The sequence below is a fragment of the Eubalaena glacialis genome, chromosome X (assembly GCF_028564815.1).
Source record: "Eubalaena glacialis isolate mEubGla1 chromosome X, mEubGla1.1.hap2.+ XY, whole genome shotgun sequence".
Taxonomy (NCBI): domain Eukaryota; kingdom Metazoa; phylum Chordata; class Mammalia; order Artiodactyla; family Balaenidae; genus Eubalaena; species Eubalaena glacialis.
In genome coordinates, this window is record NC_083736.1 from 106,178,708 (window position 1) to 106,199,045 (window position 20,338).

Here is a 20,338-nt window from a genome sequence, read left to right on the forward strand (position 1 = left end):
AAGGCCCTTTTGATTTCTGAGTTTAGTTTGTCTCTTGCAATACAGATCCTTTCTATACTTGTTTCCTGCCGTCACATGCCATATCTTCACTAGTGTGGTTTTCCTGTGCTTAAGCAGCCTAATTGTGTCAATCTCTTTTTTAATACCAGCTTTATTGAGATATAATTCACAACACCATACAATTCACCTGCTTAAATGGTACAATTCAATGGTTTTTAGTGTATTTACAGAGTTGTGCAACCATCAGTTTATTTTAGAACATTTTCATGGCCCCAAAAGGGAACCCCATCAGCAGTAACTCCCCATTTTCCTTCAAATCCACCCCTTCCCACCCCAGCTCCGAGCAACAATGAATCTACTTTCTGTCTCTATGGATTTTCCCTTTTTGTACATTTCAGATAAATAGAATCATACAATATGTGGTCTTTTGTAACTGGCTCCTTTCACTTAGCATAATATTTTCAAAGTTCATCTATGTTATAACTCTGTCAACCTCTTTTTAAAGTCACATTTTGTTTGTTTAGTAGACACAGACTCAAATATTTATGGTAGTTAACCAATGACCTATGTGGTGAAAGCTCCTTTTTCAGTCTCTTGATCCATCCATCTGCCTTCAAATACTTACAGCATTTAAAAATCATATTATATTCTCTCTCTCTCTCTCTCTCTCTCTCACACACACACACACACACACACACACTCTTATGCACACAGACACTTTTAAATACACTAAAATCTGGCCTAACATATTTGAGAATCAAACAATCAAGAATAATAGGCTAAATATTATTCACCATAGTTTTGGAAGTTTTAGCCACAGCAATCAGAGAAGAAAAAGAAATAAAAGGAATCCAAATCAGAAAAGAAGAAGTAAAACTATCACCGTTTGCAGATGACATGATACTATACATAGAGAATTCTAAAGATGCTACCAGAAAACTGCTAGACCTAATCAATGAATTTGGTAGAGTAGCAGGATACAAAATTAATGCACAGAAATCTCTTGCATTCCTATACACTAATGATGAAAAATCTGAAAGAGAAATTGAGGAAACACTCCCATTTACCATTGCAAGAAAAAGAATAAAATACCTAGGAATAAACCTACCTAAGGAGACAAAAGACCTGGACGCAGAAAACTATAAGACACTGATGAAAGAAATTAAAGATGATACAAACAGATGGAGAGATATACCATGTTCTTGGATGGGAAGAATCAACATTGTGAAAATGACTAACTATACTACCCAAAGCAATCTACAGATTCAATGCAATCCTTATCAAACTACCAATGGCATTTTTCACAGAACTAGAACAAAAAATTTCACAGTTTGTATGGAAACACAAAAGACCCCAAATAGCCAAAACAATCTTGAGAAAGAAAAACGGAGCTGGAGTAATCTGGCTCCTGGACTTCAGACTATACTACAAAGCTATAGTAATCAAAACAATATGGTACTGGCACAAAAACAGAAATATAGATCAATGGAACAGGGTAGAAAGCCCAGAGATAAACCCACACACATATGGTCACCTTATCTTTGATAAAGGAGGCAAGAATATACAATGGAGAAAAGACAGCCTCTTCAATAAGTGGTGCTGGGAAAACTGGACAGCTACATGTAAAAGAATGAAATTAGAACACTCCCTAACACCATACATAAAAATAAACTCAAAATGGATTAAAGACCTAAATGTAAAGCCAGACACTATAAAACTCTTAGAGGAAAACATAGAACACTCTATGACATAAATCACAGCAAGATCCTTTTTGACCCACCTCCCACAGAAATGGAAATAAAAACAAAAATAAACAAATGGGACCTAATGAAACTTAAAAGCTTTTGCACAGCTAAGGAAACCATAAAAAAGATGAAAAGACAACCCTCAGAATGGGAGAAAATAATTGCAAATGAAGCAACTGGCAAAGGATTAATCTCCAAAATATACAAGCAGCTCATGCAGCTCAATATCAAAAAAACAAACAACCCAATACAAAAATGAGCAGAAGACCTAAATAGACATTTCTCCAAAGAAGATATACAGATTGCCAACAAACACATGAAAGGATGCTCAACATCACTAATCATTAGAGAAATGCAAATCAAAACTACAATGAGGTATCACCTCACAGGGTCAGAATGGGCATCATCAGAACATCTACAAACAACAAGTGCTGGAAAGGGTGTGGAGAAAAGGGAACCCTCTTGCACTGTTGGTGGGAATGTAAATTGATACAGCCACTATGGAGAACAATATGGAGGTGCCTCAAAAAACTAAAAATAGAACTAACATACAATCCAGCAATTCCACTTCTGGGTATTTATTCAAAGAAAACAAAAACACTAATTTGAAAAGATATATGCATTCCTATGTTTACTGCAGCATTATTTACAATAGCCAAGATATGGAAGCAACCCAAGTACCCATTAATAGAGGGATGGATAAAGAAGATGTGATGTACATACATACAGTGGAATATTACTCAGCCATAAAAAAATAATGAAATCTTGCCATCTGTGGCAACATGGATGGACCTGGAGGGTATTATGCTAAGAGAAATAAGCCAGATAGAGAAAAACAAATACCGTATGATTTCGCTTATATGTGGAATCTAAAAAGCAGAACAAACGAACAAACAAAACAAAACAGAAACAGACTCAGAGATACAGAGAACAAACTGGTGGTTGCCAGAATGGAGGGGGCATGGGGGAATGAGTGAAATAGGCGAAGGGGAATAAAAGGTACAAACTTCCAGCTATAAAATAAATGTCACAGGGATGTAATGTACACGTACGGAATATAGTCAATAATATTATAACAACTTGTATGGTGATTGATGGTAACTGGACTTATTGTGGTGATCATCTCATATAAAAATATCAAATCAACATGTTGTACACCTGAAACTAACATAATATTGTATGTTAATTATAACTCAATTTTTAAAAGATGAATTAGGCCCTATGATCTGCCTTTGAGCTTCTGAAAGGGACCCTGAAGACCAGCTGTGCAAGCCTCTTTTTTTAAAAAATATTTATTTATTTATTTTAGCTGCGCTGGGTCTTAGTTGCGGCATGCGGGATCTTTTAGTTCTGGCATACAGGATCTTTTAGTTGCCGCATGCAGCCTTCTTAGTTGCGGCATGTAAACTCCTAGCTGTGGCATGCATGCAGGATCCAGTTCCCCCACCAGGGATCGAACCCGGGTCCCCTGCATTGGGAGCGCAGAGTCCTACCCACTGGACCACCAGGGAAGTCCCTGCAAGCCTCTTTATATAGATAGGAAAACTACCAACTTTGGGTTACTTTGTGAATGATCCTATATGGCTTAAATTGATGGTGTGAAAGATCAGAAAGAAATGCAGTTTGAATAGAGCTTTGAGTCTGAGGCTCCTTTCTTAGAGCAAAATGTTAGCCTCTGAAAAGGACTTTTAGATTTTGGGTAACACAGAAGTAGCTTAGTTACATCAAGATGGCTATCATAGCAGTATTCATTAAAATGGAGTTCTACCTTGTTGAGCTTGTTAAACAGGAATCTCAACCAGCATCCAAATAGGGCAAGTTTTATCCGTTGGAAACTACCGAGGCACTGAGACACAGTGCCATTACCTGGGCACCCTGTGGCTTTGAAACTGTGACCACTGTACTTCCATTAAAGTGACATTTCTTGACCACAAACTCTTACTGAATTCTGACATCCTCAGTGTTAGTAAATAAAGTAAAGCTTCCAGGTAAGCTTTTTTGAAAAAAAAAAAAAAACAACAGGAAAGTGTAAATAGCATATGCATAGGATTCTTAATATTTTGACTTATTCTAAATTCTAACACTTGAAAAATAAACTAAAATAGAATACTAAGTTAAGTAATTGAGACAAATATATCCATACTCGAAAATTTAGCTTGCACAGTCCCTTCATACAGACATTCTAAGTCTGTAAATTTAAGTTTTAAAGCAGGTGGAAGCTCTTCAGTGGCGACTTAACAGACGCCATAAAATGTAGAAAACTGAAGTACTGTATTAGTGTATCTAGAAATTTTGTGTAAAGAATTCCAGAAACCATACCAAACCTTGGGCCAATTACTGAAAGCCAGAAATCTCACTGTGGATCCTCTTGTAAATGTGTGTGGCGGTACACTTCACAGTCCACACAACACGAACATGTTGAAATCAGTATTTTTGTGCTGACCCAAACCTGACCCAGTACAAAATCTCTCATACCAGAAATTTAATATTTCCGATAGCCAGATTGCTCTCTCATTTCTTTTTCACCTTTCTGTGCCTTTCATATGTTCTTCCAGTTGGTTAATCATTAATTAATATTTAATGAGCCTTTTTCCCCGTGCCAATTCCTTCTCTGCTAGTGTAGCCTTTAGGCAGTATATGAACTCCCCTCTTCTGCCCATTCAAGAAGCGCCGGCACTCAATATAGGTTAATTTCTCTAAGGAAATTCATAATAGCAGATGAAGTGAGGGTTCCTTGACAAGATCATTCGATTTTCAGACCACTCTTTTTTTTGGCCGCGCCCTGAGGCATGCGGGATCTTAGTTCCCTGACCAGGGATGGAACTCGTGCCTCCTGCATTGGGAGCGCTGAGTCTTAACCACTGGACTGCCAGGGAAGTCCCAGGCCACTCTTAATTTAGCAATTTTCGTAGTGCATATAAAATGAGAAGTAATTGAACCAATTTTTAATTCTTAAAAAACTTTCCAAGCACACATTTCCTGAACAAAACGGTTGTGACTGAAACAGGAAAGGGCTTAGCCTTTCTCTTCTACAGCTGTGCCACAAGCCAGTCTCTTGACCTGACCCTGGAGAATCCGTCAAACTCTGGTCCTTGGAGCTGATTTTGGACCTGGAGTGAGCCAAAGGATTGGAATGCACAATAAGGAGGGGAAACCTCCGCGCGTATTAAAGAAAGAGGTCAATTATGACACAGAGGCCAAGAAGAAGAAAGGGTCCTCTGGGAAGCAGGAGCATGTCTCCAAGTTTTCTCTGGTGAAAGGAGACTGATGAAAATTGACATCCATTTCCAGTCAAACGAATGGGAACCACGTTATTTCCACCTTCCCTTCCCACCTCCACCTCTCATTCCTTTCCGCATGGACAAACAGACCAGACAGGTGATTTTGGTCAACAATTTACTTGGGCACGAAGCCAAAAACATGAGAGCCTCGTCCTGTCCATATATCTGCTCCCTAGACCTCGTTGGAAAGGGAAGATTGCTGAGGTTTTCCCTCTGCGTTGTTCCGCACGCAGGCTGATTGGAGCAGAAGAAACCAAGTACTAGTATTACTAGTCCCTTCCCATGCCGAGATTCTCTTTACGATTCTGGGTTGAAACTGTACTCTCCAGAGTCTTAAATAGGGGCTTGGTGACGTTCAAACTCTCGCTCCAACATTCTCATCTCTTCGTTTATTCCACACGATTTTTTGGAACGTGGTCCCCGAGCCAGGCTCTGAGGACTTCTAATCTCTTCATAGCCAGGGAGGGGAAGAAACAAGAGCGGAGGACCAATCTCCGCTCCCAGCCGCAGACTTACAGTCCCCATCCCTCCAGGGCGCCCGTCCCGGTGCCTATTCTCCCAACTCCCCACCCAGTTGATGTGACAGGCTCGTGGCCCAATCCCCTTCCTGGTTCCCAGCCGACTGCTAGCACCACCGGAGCCAATGGCGGCGGCCGAGGGGCGGAGGGGGCTGGCAGGAGGGGCGGGAGCGCTGGCTTTAGAACCACAGCCGCAAAAATTCCGAGCGGCAGAAGTTGTCTGAGTGCGTCGGTTGGAGGCTGTCTGGCCAGATCCGGTACTCTGCGACTTTATGTAAGTGCTCTGCAGGCGCGGGAGGGCACGAGGGGAGCGGGATCCCTGGGCGTGGGCATGAGTGGGTCCAGGAGAGAGCATCTCCGGGAACCTCGGCAGGAACGTGCCTGGCACGGGAGGCGGGGGACTGAGAGGGAGGCTGCAGAAATTTCTGTCCTAGACCTTGGGCGCCAAAGCGATCGTTCGCATCAAGGACGGGTGGGAGTGACCGAGTGTTCCCCACGACCACCGCCCGCCGCAAACACGTTTTCTGCTCTTCACTGGAGAGATGGTGCTTTCTCACTAGTTGCTCTTAACTTGTTGCCAGACTTGGGCTGGAGTCCTTGACGCCAGCCCTTGCCCTTCTCCCCTTCCGTGGCGGCGGCCCCGAAGTGGAAACCAAGCGCCTAACTTCCCTCTGTCGTCCTTCTTCAGCTACTGCCACCCTCCTCCCCCCCTCCTCCGCCGGCTCCGGACTCAGGAAATCCCGGAGCCGGTCGCCGGCGACGCCTCCAGCCCCGCTCGCCCTCCTCGGGTGACCTCACGGGCTCACCCCGGCCCCCGGGCTCCACGGGGTGCGGTGGCCCAGGGAAGGAACGAGGCTCCGGTTGCCTGCCTGCCGCCTGCTTCCCTTGCCATTAGCGAGCGAATCGCTATCGCACCGCGTCTCCCTATGAGTAAGCACTTTTTTCCTTTCTGTAGCAGGACATCTCCGGGCCATTAGGGCAGTACCTTTCCGTTCTCCTCTCCCCAGATCCCGCGCCGCCCGTCTTCTCCCTTCTCAGCTCCTCTGGCTCTGCAGCCTCGAGCGCGCGGTCGGGGCAGCGGCCGCCCGGCACCTCCCGGGGCTCCTCGGGAGGCAGAGCCGAAGGGGCGGGGGGCGAGGGCAACATCCCCCTCCTCCCACAGAGCTGCACTTGCCGGTGTTTACTTTTCCCCACTCGCAGTACTTAGCGGTCTAATGAGAGGCCGGGGGACGCCGACCACCCCCGCCCGGGCTTCTCGCCAGTCCCAGAGTTGCCGCCGCCGCTGCTGCTACTTGCTCTAATGTGCTGGCGGCTCCAACGGCCAGGCTCCAGGGCAGAAGATCCCAACCTGGGAGGTGGAGTGGGCTTAATGCATTCTGACATTTCCTGTACGCGACGCAAATTCTTGCTCCACACCCAATCTGCACAACGTGCCGGGTGGTACTCAAGGTTGAGTTTAGAACTAACTGGGTTGGAGAGCCTCGCCGTTTAGGATCAGATAGACGGGATGCTCTGGGTGCCCGACCTGTCACCAGGGATGGGGGGTGGGGAAGAGAGCCTGGCTGGCTGCACAGTAGGTAGAAAACCTAGGTGAAATTAAAAACTACTGAGAGGTAAGCGCACACTCCGCTTTACAAGATGTCACAGTGTATTTGGGAGCTTAAACTTGATCCTGAAGATCCAATTTACAGTGAATTCCAACATAGTGGCCGAAGCCCCACATATGTCAATTGGCATCACGTGCCCCAAGTCTCTGATGCCCCTAGGGTAATGGTCACATGACTTCTTTTGACTTTAAAACTGGAATGTAATGGCTGAAGTTCATTTTCCCAAAACTACCGTGACAAAAAAGGGGAGGGGGCGGTGTGAACTAGCCTCTACTCAAGGGAGTTCTACTTGGATTTGGATGAGGGGAACAGAAAGGGAATTTGGTGCTCAGATTTTATCCAAAATAAAAAACAGAAGCTGTTTTTAAAATAAGGGCTTGAAATATGTTTGTGCTGGGATATATATCTCCCCTGTGGCCCTTCAATCTAGTTATGGCTTTTCTAAATTTTAAAAATATCTTACTAATTATTTTCTAGAAAAATCGTCCATTTATTCATGCCCTATTTCATTCCTAAATGATAGATTTAAAGCCATATCCCATAAGATAGTGTTTTTAAAAAATTAGGCTTTGTCCATGTCCCTGGGTCTGGCCTATATTCCAGTTGAACTGTTCTCTATATTAGGCATCTGCTTGAAGGTGGTGGATAATCTCTTGGCTAAAATTAACCATCAGTTATTGTGGTTTGGAATTAATTGGATCAGAAATCAGGCAGGAAAACAGTGGACACTAAATTTAAGAAACCGAGCTAGTTGGGTTTTTACCTGCCAGTACTTTAGTAGAATGAGAGGCCACAGAAACAACTCCCATAATGACCAATACCCACCCAAGTGGCCCAAGTTAAGGTTGCTGTTGGAAAAACGTGGCAGTTTTTGCTATTCAGATTATATATTGCAGAGTGTAGAAATGGGCAGAGGAATCTCTGAGGTTGAGAGTTTAAAAGCTTTACTTATTTACAAAAATGGATCCAGTTGATACGTATTCAGTCTTGAAAACAGCTAGGGCAGCTAAAAAGGAAACTGGGAATATTTAAGAGATTTTGGCTTTTGTATGCTTCAGCCAAAAATCCTTGTCTACTTACTGCAGCAACCTCTGAATGACTTGAGCACGACATTTTCATGCTGTGCATGGGTTTCTGAGCCTAAAAACTAGAACAACTTTAAAGCACATAGTTCTGACCACAAGGCTAGCCTTGCGGCACAGATTAGCTGGAAGTGGACTCGAACTGCACCTGAGTTAATTGGAGTTAACTACACTGGTAGATAGACCCCCCTAGTGGAAGAGAGGTGATAATATAATTTTAGATGGAACTCCTAACAAATATTTAACCTTAAAAAAAGAAGAGCACAACTATCCAACTAGGTTAAAGTGGTAGGGAGATAAGTTCTTTTTAAGATAGTATTAACTCATGTCAAAACAGGATCCTCGCTAGGCTCTCCAACCACAGTCTTTCATTGTCTCGGTGTGTCCACTCATTTACAACTACTGACTTCATTTTTTAGTCATATGATCTAATGAACCCAGGCTTTCATTAAAATTAGAGGATTATGAGTCTACTTCTTAATTTCTACAATTAGATCTAGAAAGTTATCAAGCTCTTTACCTGGGGTGGGAGAGCCAAATAAATTATGCTCTGCCTTGATTTAACACAGACAATCAACACTGAGGTCCAAGGTCTCTAGTCTAGTCTGAGGCCATCATTTAGAGTCAATTGCTAAAAATGTCTAGGCTTAATGCATTTTGGGTAGAAGGATTAATTATAACTAGTGAGTAATATTTGGGTTGAGATTAAGTCTCTTCTACAAATGGTTACAAGCACATTAGACTTGACTGTGACTGTTTATACTGGCAGAATGTCTATATCCAGGGCACTATTAGGAACCCCATGAAATTTTGCTCCTAGGCAAACAATGTGACTGTTACAGAAAAGAAGGGGGTAGAAACTTGCCCGTGGTGCTTGAGCACTAAGGAGATTCTTTATGGTGAAACTGATGACAAAAGGAAGAAAATTCACTTGCAATTTTTCCATATTCTGTTTTAAGCATTTCTACTTACCTTTCCAAGAAATTTACTGACATAATATTCTTAGCACATATGATAAATTCATGAATTTGCTATTGCTATAATCTAGGTGGAATGAATATGCCAAACTGTTTGTTTTTGCTGTTTAGTACAGATTCCAAAAGTAGCTGGTATAAAATTGAAAACGAACATCTATCAATACATGAAAACTTGGGTAACTGTTTTTGGAATCATTTTGTACTTGCTTATGCTCTTTTGGTGAAAAGTAATCCAGAGGGGGAAAGTTTAATCTGTGAAAATAATAAAACTCAGTTTAGAAGAAAACAGCTAGATCATGTTTTGAGTCTATAATTATTCTAGAGAGTGATGCACCATATGATGTATGTTCATTGTGTTGGAGGTTTCAAAAGTTTTTTGGATACATTATACTGTTGGAAGGTCTTTTAGATACCAGTGGTCACGACTAGCTGTTTTTAGTGATGAGAGAGCTTTGGTTAAAATTATGACCTAGAAATATAAAAAACTGTCTGATCATGAAATGTCAGTCTCAGGAGAAGATCTGATAATACTTGGGCCAATGGTAGTTATGGAGGTGAGACAGTTTCCAAAAATTCAATATGCTTAATTAATAACATTGAATTTGCCCTATTCTTAGCACTTGAAAGACAAATATTGGTGAGTATAAACTGTTTTAGGGATGAAAAAGCATTGCTGTTAAATGAAAATTACAATGCTAAGGGGGACATATGTTGGACTTGCTTCAGAAGAACTAGATTCTAGACATGGCTCTGCCACTGACTCATAGTTTGACCTTGAGAAAGTCACTTAAGATTATTATATTGATAACTAACATTGAGTACATACATGTGCCAGACACCACGCATTTTCTTATTTATAAAATGAGGGCATGGCTCAAGGATTTTGGTCTGCTGGGATTTTTTTTTCTTTTACAAGATATATCTTTTATATAGATATAGTCTGGCTTATTTCAGTTATATTTATCAGTTGATTTTTTTCCAATTTTAATGCAACTATATTGAACCAAGCTAAATACCTTGTAGGCAAATTGGTGACTATCCAGGAAGATGATCACCAGTGGCTTATTCCGTGAGTAATGTTATTTCTTTAAAATATAGAGGTACCATTTATATCATTCTTTATCAAGGATTTTTGGTGCATTAAACTTACTGATTTTATATTATGACAAAGCTTAATTTCTCTTAACAGTCTAGAAATTTGTTTGATGATAAGGAGGTAGTGTTGTTTATTGGAAAAGGCATTGAGTGTGGACTCCAGGATCTTTTAGGCCTCTACAGTTTGCACAGACAGGCCATCTTCAGTAAATCATGGAAGTTCTCTGTTTTCATATCTGGATTTTACTTTATTTGTAAGCCATCTGTTTTCAATCTGTATATTTCACAGGCATGCTGAAAGGATAAATGAGCTATGTAAGCCTTGGCTCTTCAGCAGACAGGTGCTATATAAATTCAAAGTACTGTAGTAGTATATCATAGAAACACTAAAGCTTTAATAAGAGTTTACAGAAATGGTAGAATTCTCATCACTTAAGTCTTGCCACATTTTTACTTGTCTGTAAATGTTCTCCAGCCATCCACTTTTACAAGCTAAGAAGAAATAAAGCCAGACATAATGTAATGAAAAATAAGAGAAATGGTTGATAACAAGAGAATAAAAACCTATATGTGTAATACTTTCTTATATTTTTTTCCCTCAAATATTGTGCCAAGTAGCCTGTAAAAGCCATTAATGTGGTGGTGGTTTTTTTTTTAACCTTTCCCAAGTAACTACTGAGCGGTATTTTGGCGTTCATTGGTAATGGTTACAAAATACTTTGGCTTATCATACTTCATTCTTAGTTTTGTGATTGCCTGTAATAGGAGGTTTTGTGTAAAATTACGCATGAAAAATCAAATGTTTCTCCTTATAATTGCACTCTAAATTGCATATGCAGGTATGGAAAAGTGCATAATGGAGGAGATAAACTTATGTTTAAGTGGTGTGCCATCATTAACACAGAAAAGGTGAGAAGTTAATGCAGGTCTTCATCTGAAAAACAAACATGTTGGGCTAGATGACTTCTGAGGGGTCATTTACTTTTTTTTCTTTTTTTTTTTTTTGGCTGCATCGGGTCTTCGTTGCTGTGCGCAGGCTTTCTCTAGTTGCAGCGAGCAGGGGCTACTCTTCGTTGCAGTGCGCAGGCTTCAGTAGTTGTGGCACGCAGGCTCAGTAGTGGTGGCTCGCAGGCTCTAGAGCGCAGGCTCAGTAGTTGTGGCGCACGGGCTCAGTTGCTCCGTGGCATGTGGGATCTTCCCGGACCAGGGCTCGAACCCGTGTCCTCTGCATTGGCAGGCGGATTCTTAACCACTGCGCCACCAGGGAAGCCCCTGAGGGTCATTTTCAACCCCCACCCTCAAAACTATTAACCTGGAATTAATTTTCACTGTCTGTTGTCATCTTGACAGTTACATGATAGTTCTTTAACTCTGTCATTCTTTGTGTTATTATGTATTTTTATTTTGTTAAAATTATGTTTGCTAACATTTGTTAAAATAGCATTTGTGAAGTGAGAGTACTTAATGAAAATGGAATAAGCAGAAAGCCTTGAGTTAAAGGACTTTTGAAATAACCTGATATCCTATGACTAGTTCTGAAGAGAAGTTTCTCTTTGCTAAAATCATTTTCTTTTATAAAATCTGATCTCTTATTTCTACCATCTCTGTTTTAAAAGATTAAATAGCAAATCATTTTTTTGTAATCTTGTAACCCATATATTGAAAATACAACTCTGATTCTCTTAAGCTGTTTTAAATTTATATGTATATATAATACTTGTTTACATAAAAAGTATATATATAAAATTTTTACTTTCTATAAAATAGAATTTGAAAGGGCAGCATAATAGCTTTGAATATTCATATTATTGCATTCTACATTATATGCTCTAATTACATAGTGTTGCTCTCAGATTGACATTCTGCTATTGACACTGAATAATACATTGTCCTTTATAGACGAATGTAATTTTTAAGCTTTTTTTCCTGTATTTCTTTACTTGCTTGCATATTCCCATTTTTGCCATTTCTTATTGTTGTTTTTGACATCTTGGTGCTTGTATTTCAGGTGAGGGAGAATTACCATTTAAGATTGTTTTCTCAGAGGTGAAAATGATAAGACATAATTCCTAGGGTATATCCTATTGCTATAATAGTCAATAGGTATATTTAGTTAATCTGCTGGAAAAGTGTCTTAAGTAGTGTGTACTTAGGATATTTTTTAATCAGTTTACTTTGGAATAAAAAAATACAAGACCACTTTAAAAATATGAGAAGAAAACAAAAGGGTTTATAAAGAAGAAAAATAAAAATTACTCATAATTGTACCACCTGTTCATATTTTTTCATGTTTCCTGTGTAGAACATTAGATATTTTTAAAATTGGGATCATACTGTATATACTGTTTGTATCCCATTCTTCTAACTTATATTATGAACATGTTTTCGTGTAATCAGGTATTTTTGAAAATATTTAAAATTACTGCATGATATTCTATATAATGGATATTTCATAATTTATTTCACTAATTCCAGGTTGTTGGAAGTTTTTGTTCTTTCCATATCTTATAGATAATGCTTCAGTGAACACCCTGGGGCAAAAACCATTTCATGACTGATTATTTCTTTGAGATAAATATTTAGAAGAGAAATTGCAAAGATTTTTGTTTTAAAGATGAATTCCTTTGACAATCTCTGAAATTTAAACATTGGTGTAAGCAAAAAGAGCCTTGACTTCAAACAGCGGCACTCAAAAAAAAAAAAAAAGCCGTTCTTTATATAGTGTTTCGTATGGAGCTGGTTTAGGTAAAGTATATGTCTTGGAAATATTTTGGTTTCCTCTGATCTAGTTAGCAGGTGCAAAGGAGGATGAAGTAGAATCCTGTGGGGTGTACAATCATAGGAAGTTCTATTTTTTGAAACAGAACTGTTAATTGGGGAAGGGAGACAGGTTTGTATTTAATTAGCCTTTAGATTTCAGATTGCTGTAAAACTCAGTTCAAGTACAGAAAGCTTACTTGTGACCATAAACTTTCAGTATCATGAAGAGACTTTTAATCCTGAAGTTGGTTAAATGGCTGTATATATATAAAGATATATATTTATATATTCTTTTTCAGCTTCTTTGCCATTATAGGTTATTACAAGATATTGAGTGTAGTTCCCTGTGCTATACAGTAGGTCCTTGTTGGTTATCTATTTTATATATAGAGTGTGTATATGTTAATCCCAAGCTTCTAATTTAACCCCCCTTCCCCTTTGGTAACCATAAGTTTTTTTTCTATATCTGTGGAGTTACCATATTACCCAGCAATCCCACTCCTGGGCATATATCCGGAAAAGATGAAAACCCTAATTTGAAAAGATACATGCACCCCAATGTTCATAGCAGCTCTATATACAATAGCCAAGGCATGGAAGCTACCTAAATGTCCATCGACAGATGAATGGATAAAGAAGATGTGGTACATATACACAAGGGAATATTACTCAGCCATAAAAAAGAATGAAATAATGCCATTTGCAGCAATATGGATGGACCTAGAGGTTATCATACTGAGTGAAGTAAGTCAGACAAAGACAAATGTCATATATCACTTATATGTGCAATCTAAAAAAATGATACAAATGAATTTATTTACAAAACAGAAATAGACTCACGGACATAGAAATGGCTGTGTTTGTTGATAGGCTTTTTTATCTCAGGCTGTCAGTCTCTTGAAGTACAGCCACGCCTCGGAGATATACTTCAGTTGGTTCCAGACTATCGCAATAAAGTAAGTCACATCAATTTTTTTGGCTTCCCAGTGCATATAAAAGTTATGTTTACACTATACTGTAGTCTATTAAGTGTGTGATAGCATTACATCTAAAAAAATGTACATAATTAAAAATACTTTATTGTTTAAAAAATGCCAATTATCATCTGAGGCTCCAGTGTGTCCTAGTAACGTCGAAGATCACTGATCACCAATCATTATAACAAATATAATGATAATGAAAAAGTTTGAAATGTGGTGAGAATTACCAAAATGTGACACAGACACAAAGTGAGAAAATGCTATTGGAAAATGGTGCCAGTAGACTCACTTGATGCAGCGTTAGCACAAACCTTCAATTTGTAGAAAGTGCAATATCTGGAAAGCGCAATAAAATGATGTGTGCCTGTATGTTGACAATGCTCAATAAACTCAAAGTTTTATGTTTCATTCAGGTTGCTTAAATAACTAAACGGAGATCCAGTAGTGGTAAAACTGGTGCCACCAGTTAATTTGTGCCTGGTTTCAGTATATGGTGAATCCCCAAATTACAACACTTGACTTAACAAATATTTTGTATATTTAAATGGCTCATTGTACACTGCATATCTCTCTCTAAACTTATCCCATGCTGCTTCACAGACCCTTCCTGGATGTCCATCTCCTTACCCCAGTTCACTGGTGGCACTAAGGACCATGTTGGTCCGGGCATCCCATGATGACGCGGAAGTGATGTGGAAAGTTTTGTCTGACTGGACAACTCGTTCTTACCACCTCCTTTTTCTGTTCTCAGAGGGATCATGTACATGCTATATTTCATAGTCAGAATGGATTTTAGCATAAAATATGGGTTCCCATGGTTTTGCTATTTTATATCTCCGTGACATTGGGGAAGTTCCTTAATTCCTCTAAACCTCAATTTCACTATCTATAAAATGGGGATAATATCACTTGTTTTCAGTGTTGTCTTTAAAATTAAAGGAGAACATTTATAAAGAAACTGGCGTATATTAGGTGCTCAATCAGTGTTCCCATTTACAGGTCAATTAATGTTGCCTTAGGTGATCTTTATCAGGTATCTGTAGCTACCTCTTCATTTTCCTCTAATTTAAACTTTTTTTTCCTTAAGTATCACCATTGAAGATAAATAAGATAGTTTATTTTTTCTGTTTTATTTAATGGTATTGTGAAAATATGACTTTCCAATGCTTTTCATTATGAATGTGGAGGATTTTAACAATGTTCCAGGTTGAAGAAGCCTCTTGGCTTAGCTAAGAAACCCCTTTACCATTAATGTATCCTTTTATGAGGATATGCCATCCAACAGTCTAAATTCACCCTCAAAGGAAAATTGGAAACGTGACTCTTTTAATACATGACAGACACCTTTATAAAGTCATTGCCACTAACAAATTTAGCTTAGAGCAGGGTGAAAGGTAATAGGTAATGTTGATGCCTGTTTTTGGGGGGAGGAAAAAAAAGCTTCAAGTTCTTCAGTGTTTCTACAATAGTAGAAATAGTATAAACATGAATGTTTAAAAGTTTACCTTTGAAAAAATAGGAGAAAAGAGAAAATAAGTTAGTGAAAACTTAAAATGCTGGGGAAGGCAGAGAGTTATAAATTAAATCAGTATCTTTCCAAGATGACATGTAGCCTTTAGATGTGGGTGAATCCAAAACATATTAATTTTAAATTTACGATGCCCATTATTTCCTCTAGTGGAAGTTTTCAAAAGCAAAAACCAGGAAATGATGAAGGACATTGACACATTCAACAAATATTTTGAGCAGTTTGTGGGTCTCCAGTTTAAAGCTACAGTTGAATCAGTTTTGCAAGTGGTTATGAATAATTAAAATTTTATATTTTGTCTTATGATAATTAAAAAACAAATATAGCCAAATTACGATGCAGTATAGATAACCAAAAAGTAATACTGATAGATTTACATGTTTAAAGATATAAGCCAACCCATACATTTGGTATCTTATCCTAAATCAAAGTTTTCCAGCATTAGTTGGGCCCCCAGCCCTGCGAAAAATAAAAGCAAACTAGAATATATTTATAGGTGCAAGCAGAAGGTGGCAAACTTCTCTAACCAGAGAAGGTTTGTGTAAAGATGAAGGGAGGATTGCTGTGTCAAGTACCTTGAAATGTGTAAAGATTATATAAAAGGTGGCCTATAAGGCATTTATAAAGAGATGTAACCCTCAGGAAAACTTTAAAATGTGCCCAGAGTTCTCAAGTATATATTGAGATAGTACAAACTATAGATGGAGTAATAGCCAAAGATAGTAACATGGACAATGCCTTAATTAGTCTATTTGTGGAATGGCTTCATCATTCAACTAAAATAAGTTTAATGAAGACTGTTAGGTGCTAGGCCTACAAAGATGGTAAGATACTCCTGCAGTCTGGAAGAAAAAACATAATATTGGATTTCATGAAACCTAAAAATATTCTTACATGTAGAAAAGGAACTTAAATATGGCCTTTTTTCTCAACATAAAATAATTTCTAAATTTAAACCTTGTGTGAACAAAGACATTCATGTATAACCCAATATAATCAAATCTAAACTAAGAACAAATCAAATTTAAACATTGTTATTTCTTTGCAATAATTATTGCATCCTAAAAAAGTGCCCACCATGAGTTAATTTTACTTAAATAGAACATTGCTCAGCCTATAAATGAAGGTCAGCAGACACCAGTGTCTTGGAATAAAATAGCCCTTTGGCAAGAAAATGAGCCACACCCCATTTAGTTTTTACAAAAATAAAATTCTTTCCAGCTTTACTAAATTGTAGATGTTGTGCACAGCGTGTACTTCTGCAGTAGTTGGTTCTGCAGCTGTGGAAATATCCATGTATGTAGAAGCCCTAAAAAACATTGATTCGCCATTACTTGCACATGCAGCTCTCATACTTTCTGTAGTACAGCATTCTGTTAAGTTTTATCTGACTCAAGGATAATAGCGAGTAACTACAGGTATAGCTGACACCTTAATTTTCTGCCTTGAACTTCTTGATTGTCCCAGACTTTAAAATGAGCTGGAAAACCCAGGATTCCAAATCTGGTCATCATTTCATTTGGTGGGAGGGGATCAAATGAACGCAGTATATCTGGATGTACTATGTCTGCTTTACATGGTTTTCTTCAAAGACGGTACTAAATTCCTGCCATGTACCATGGAAAACACTGTTCTTCTAGGGAGAAAAGAAAATAAACCCATTCTCCTGGTTCTTTCACAGTACACCTGGCACACAGCAGGTCTCCATAAATATAATACATTTGAAAGAGGGTATAAATGGCCATGGATGGCCCTTGCTGATAAAGATTAAATTGTGAAAACCTAATCAGCAAATGGGTAACTTATGAATCATATTGAATAAAATACATATTGATGTGAACCTGTCAGAAAACTAAACAAAGGCTTCCTTGGTTTTCTTCCTCTTTTACTTGTCTTAAGTGAATGGTCAGGAGTGAATGTTATGTACGGATAGCACTTTCATTGTGAGAACTGCTTAACTTTAGAATCAACGGGGACATTGGGACATATTAATATTTTTTCACTTTTTAAAGCAGTGTTATTGAGATAGAATTCACATTCTGTACCAACCATGTAAATTGTACAGTTCAACGGATTTTAGTATATTCACAGATATGCACAACCATCAGCAAGTATTTTGTTTTTGTTTTTGTTTTTTTTTAATTAATTAATTTATTTATTTATTATTTTTGGCTGTGTTGTGTCTTCGTTTCTATGCGAGGGCTTCCTCTAGTTGCGGCGAGCAGGGGCCACTCTTCATCGCGGTGCGCGGGCCTCTCACTGTCGCGGCCTCTCTTGTTGCGGAGCACAGGCTCCAGACGCGCAGGCTCAGTAGTTGTGGCTCACGGGCCCAGTTGCTCCGCGGCATGTGGGATCTTCCCGGACCAGGGCTCGAACCCGTGTCCCCTGCATTGGCAGGCAGACTCTCAACCACTGCGCCACCAGGGAAGCCCCATCAGCAAGTTTTGAACATTTTCATCGCCTTGGAAGGATGAAGGAGGCTTAAAACTCCAGAGTTTTAAGCTATGCCTCCCCCCAACCCTCCACCTCCCCATCCCTAAGCAATCACTAATCTACTTTCTGTCTCTATAGATTTCCCAGTTCTGGACTTTTATGTATAAATGGAACATACGGTCTTTTGTGACTGACTTCTTTCACTTAAGCATATTGTTTTCAAGGTTCATTCACATTATAGCATGTATCAATACTTCATTCCTTTTTATGGCTGAATAATAGTCCATTGTATGGATATGCCACATTTTGTTTATCCATTCATCCATTGATAGACATTTGGGTTGTTTCCACTTTTTATGGGATATGTTAACATTAAATGTCTAACCACAGGTCAGCTAATGAGTTAGAAGTGGTACTGACAAGATAACATTTCATTTATCACTGGTCTGCTGTTAATGTAGATCCTTGCTTTGACTCTGAGCAATATTGATTTCTACATCTAAGTGTAGCTAATTTTTTCCTGTTTCTTTTTTTAAAAAATTTATTTATTTTTAAAATTTTATTTATTATTATTATTATTTATTTTTGGCTGTGTTGGGTCTCCGTTGCTGTGCGCGGGCTTTCTCTAGTTGCGGCGAGCGGGGGCTACTCTTTGTTACGGTGCGTGGGCTTCTCATTGTGGTGGCTTCTCTTGTTGTGGACCACAGGCTCTGGGCATGCGGGCTTCAGTAGTTGCAGCACGTGGGCTCAGTAGTTGTGGCTTGCGGGCTCTAGAGCGCAGGCTCAGTAGTTGTGGCGCACGGGCTTAGTTGCTCTGTGGCATGTGGGATTTTCCCGGACCAGGGCTCGAACCTGTGTCCCCTGCATTAGCAGGCGGATTCTTAACAACTGCACCACCAGGGAAGCCCCTTTTCCTGTTTCTTGATGCTTAGTAGCTTATTATCATCAACTTGTTCCCAACACTGCCTTATTCCTTAGTAATATTTCTGCTTGAATAATGGAAAGCCTGTAAAAGTTGTATAATCACCTTTTTAAAAACTTGTATAACAGATTTATCCAAAATTCCTTGTTTATACACATTTATTGAATACCTAGTATAAGGAACAAAAGTAAGCAGTATTAAGTATTGCAGAAGTAAATGACAAATGCTTTGAAACACAATGGTTTTCAGTCAACCTAAAGCATTATTGAGCACATCTAATATTTATTTTTTAAATTTACGCTTCAAATATGAAATACATACACAGAACAAAATTCAAAAGCTATAAAGGGACATAAAGAAAATAAACCTCCTGCCCCTGACTCCGATCCCCCATTTCCCTTCCCAGGAGGTGACCATTAGTACTAGTTTCTTGTCTATCCATCCAGAAATAATATTGAGTACATTTGACACTTGACATTTTCAGAAGAGCTTGGTGTTTTACATTTAGAAAGTGCAGCAGTAAGTTTGAGGGAGTCTTTACCTTTTGACTCTTCAGGGATGAACATGGGAAGGAGGGATTATCCAAGGATGATAAAAAGAATCAGTTACAGATCAGAGTTTTTCTTTCAAGAACCCTTCAGGCCAATATAGCTAATGACACCTAGAACCGATCTCTGTCATTATCTTCTGTATTCAACCCACAGAGAAGTTCCTGGACCTAGTTGCCTTATTCTGGGCAGGCCAACTAGGCAAGGATAGGCCTCCCTGAGAGAGGAGGGCTGCAGTTCAGTCAAGAAAAGATACAATTTCCCAGAGACCCATTTAGAACTTCCTATTTAATTACTTAATTCATTTAACAGGCCTTTATTAATTATCAACAGTGTGCTAGGCACTGTTATCACTAAGATAAATAACATAATGTGCCATCGTTTGAAGAGCTCAGAGTCTAATCCAGCCACTGAATTTTGCAGATGAGGCGACACAGGTCTAATGCAGTGGTGGAGGACAGTGGTGGGGGATGGGGTCTCCTGATACCTAATCCATCACTCTTCTTGCCATAAATTTAAATACCACATCCAGAGTCCAGCGTGGTTCACTAGGAATGCCTCTTCCATCCTGAATCAGTTTATACAAACTGGAGTTTTCTTTCAGATGTTAACAAAGTGGCAGATGCCATGTCTTTAAAGTTGACATAAACTCTCTGAAACTCACTTCACCTATAACTTAAGCAACATTATTTAACTCGACCAACTCTTCCATAGCTAATGAAAATTCAAGTAATAGCTTTAAAGTGGTAAATTATTTTCTAGGTTGTATCTTCAACCAAAGTACTCTTATGCTTACAAAGCTGCAGTCCTAATCATTGATCTTAAAGAGCTTCCTACATTGTATTGCATCCAAAGGATTTTG

At 39.0% G+C, this 20,338-nt stretch overlaps 1 protein-coding gene across 3 annotated transcripts in view; it reads left to right on the forward strand.

Moving 5' to 3' along the window:
• The first annotated feature begins 5,710 nt into the window (after positions 1-5,710).
• PLS3 (plastin 3) overlaps positions 5,711-20,338 on the forward strand; it is a 90,599-nt gene continuing 75,971 nt past the window's right edge. Inside the window, exons 1-2 of one of the 3 annotated variants that reach the window (XM_061177689.1) lie at positions 5,736-5,818; positions 10,234-10,279. The gene's annotated coding sequence lies outside the window, so the exon portion shown is untranslated. Of the gene's footprint in view, positions 5,819-6,350; positions 6,475-10,233; positions 10,280-20,338 lie in introns of those variants that run through there. The other 2 variants (XM_061177686.1, XM_061177690.1) reach the window with 2 other exon arrangements.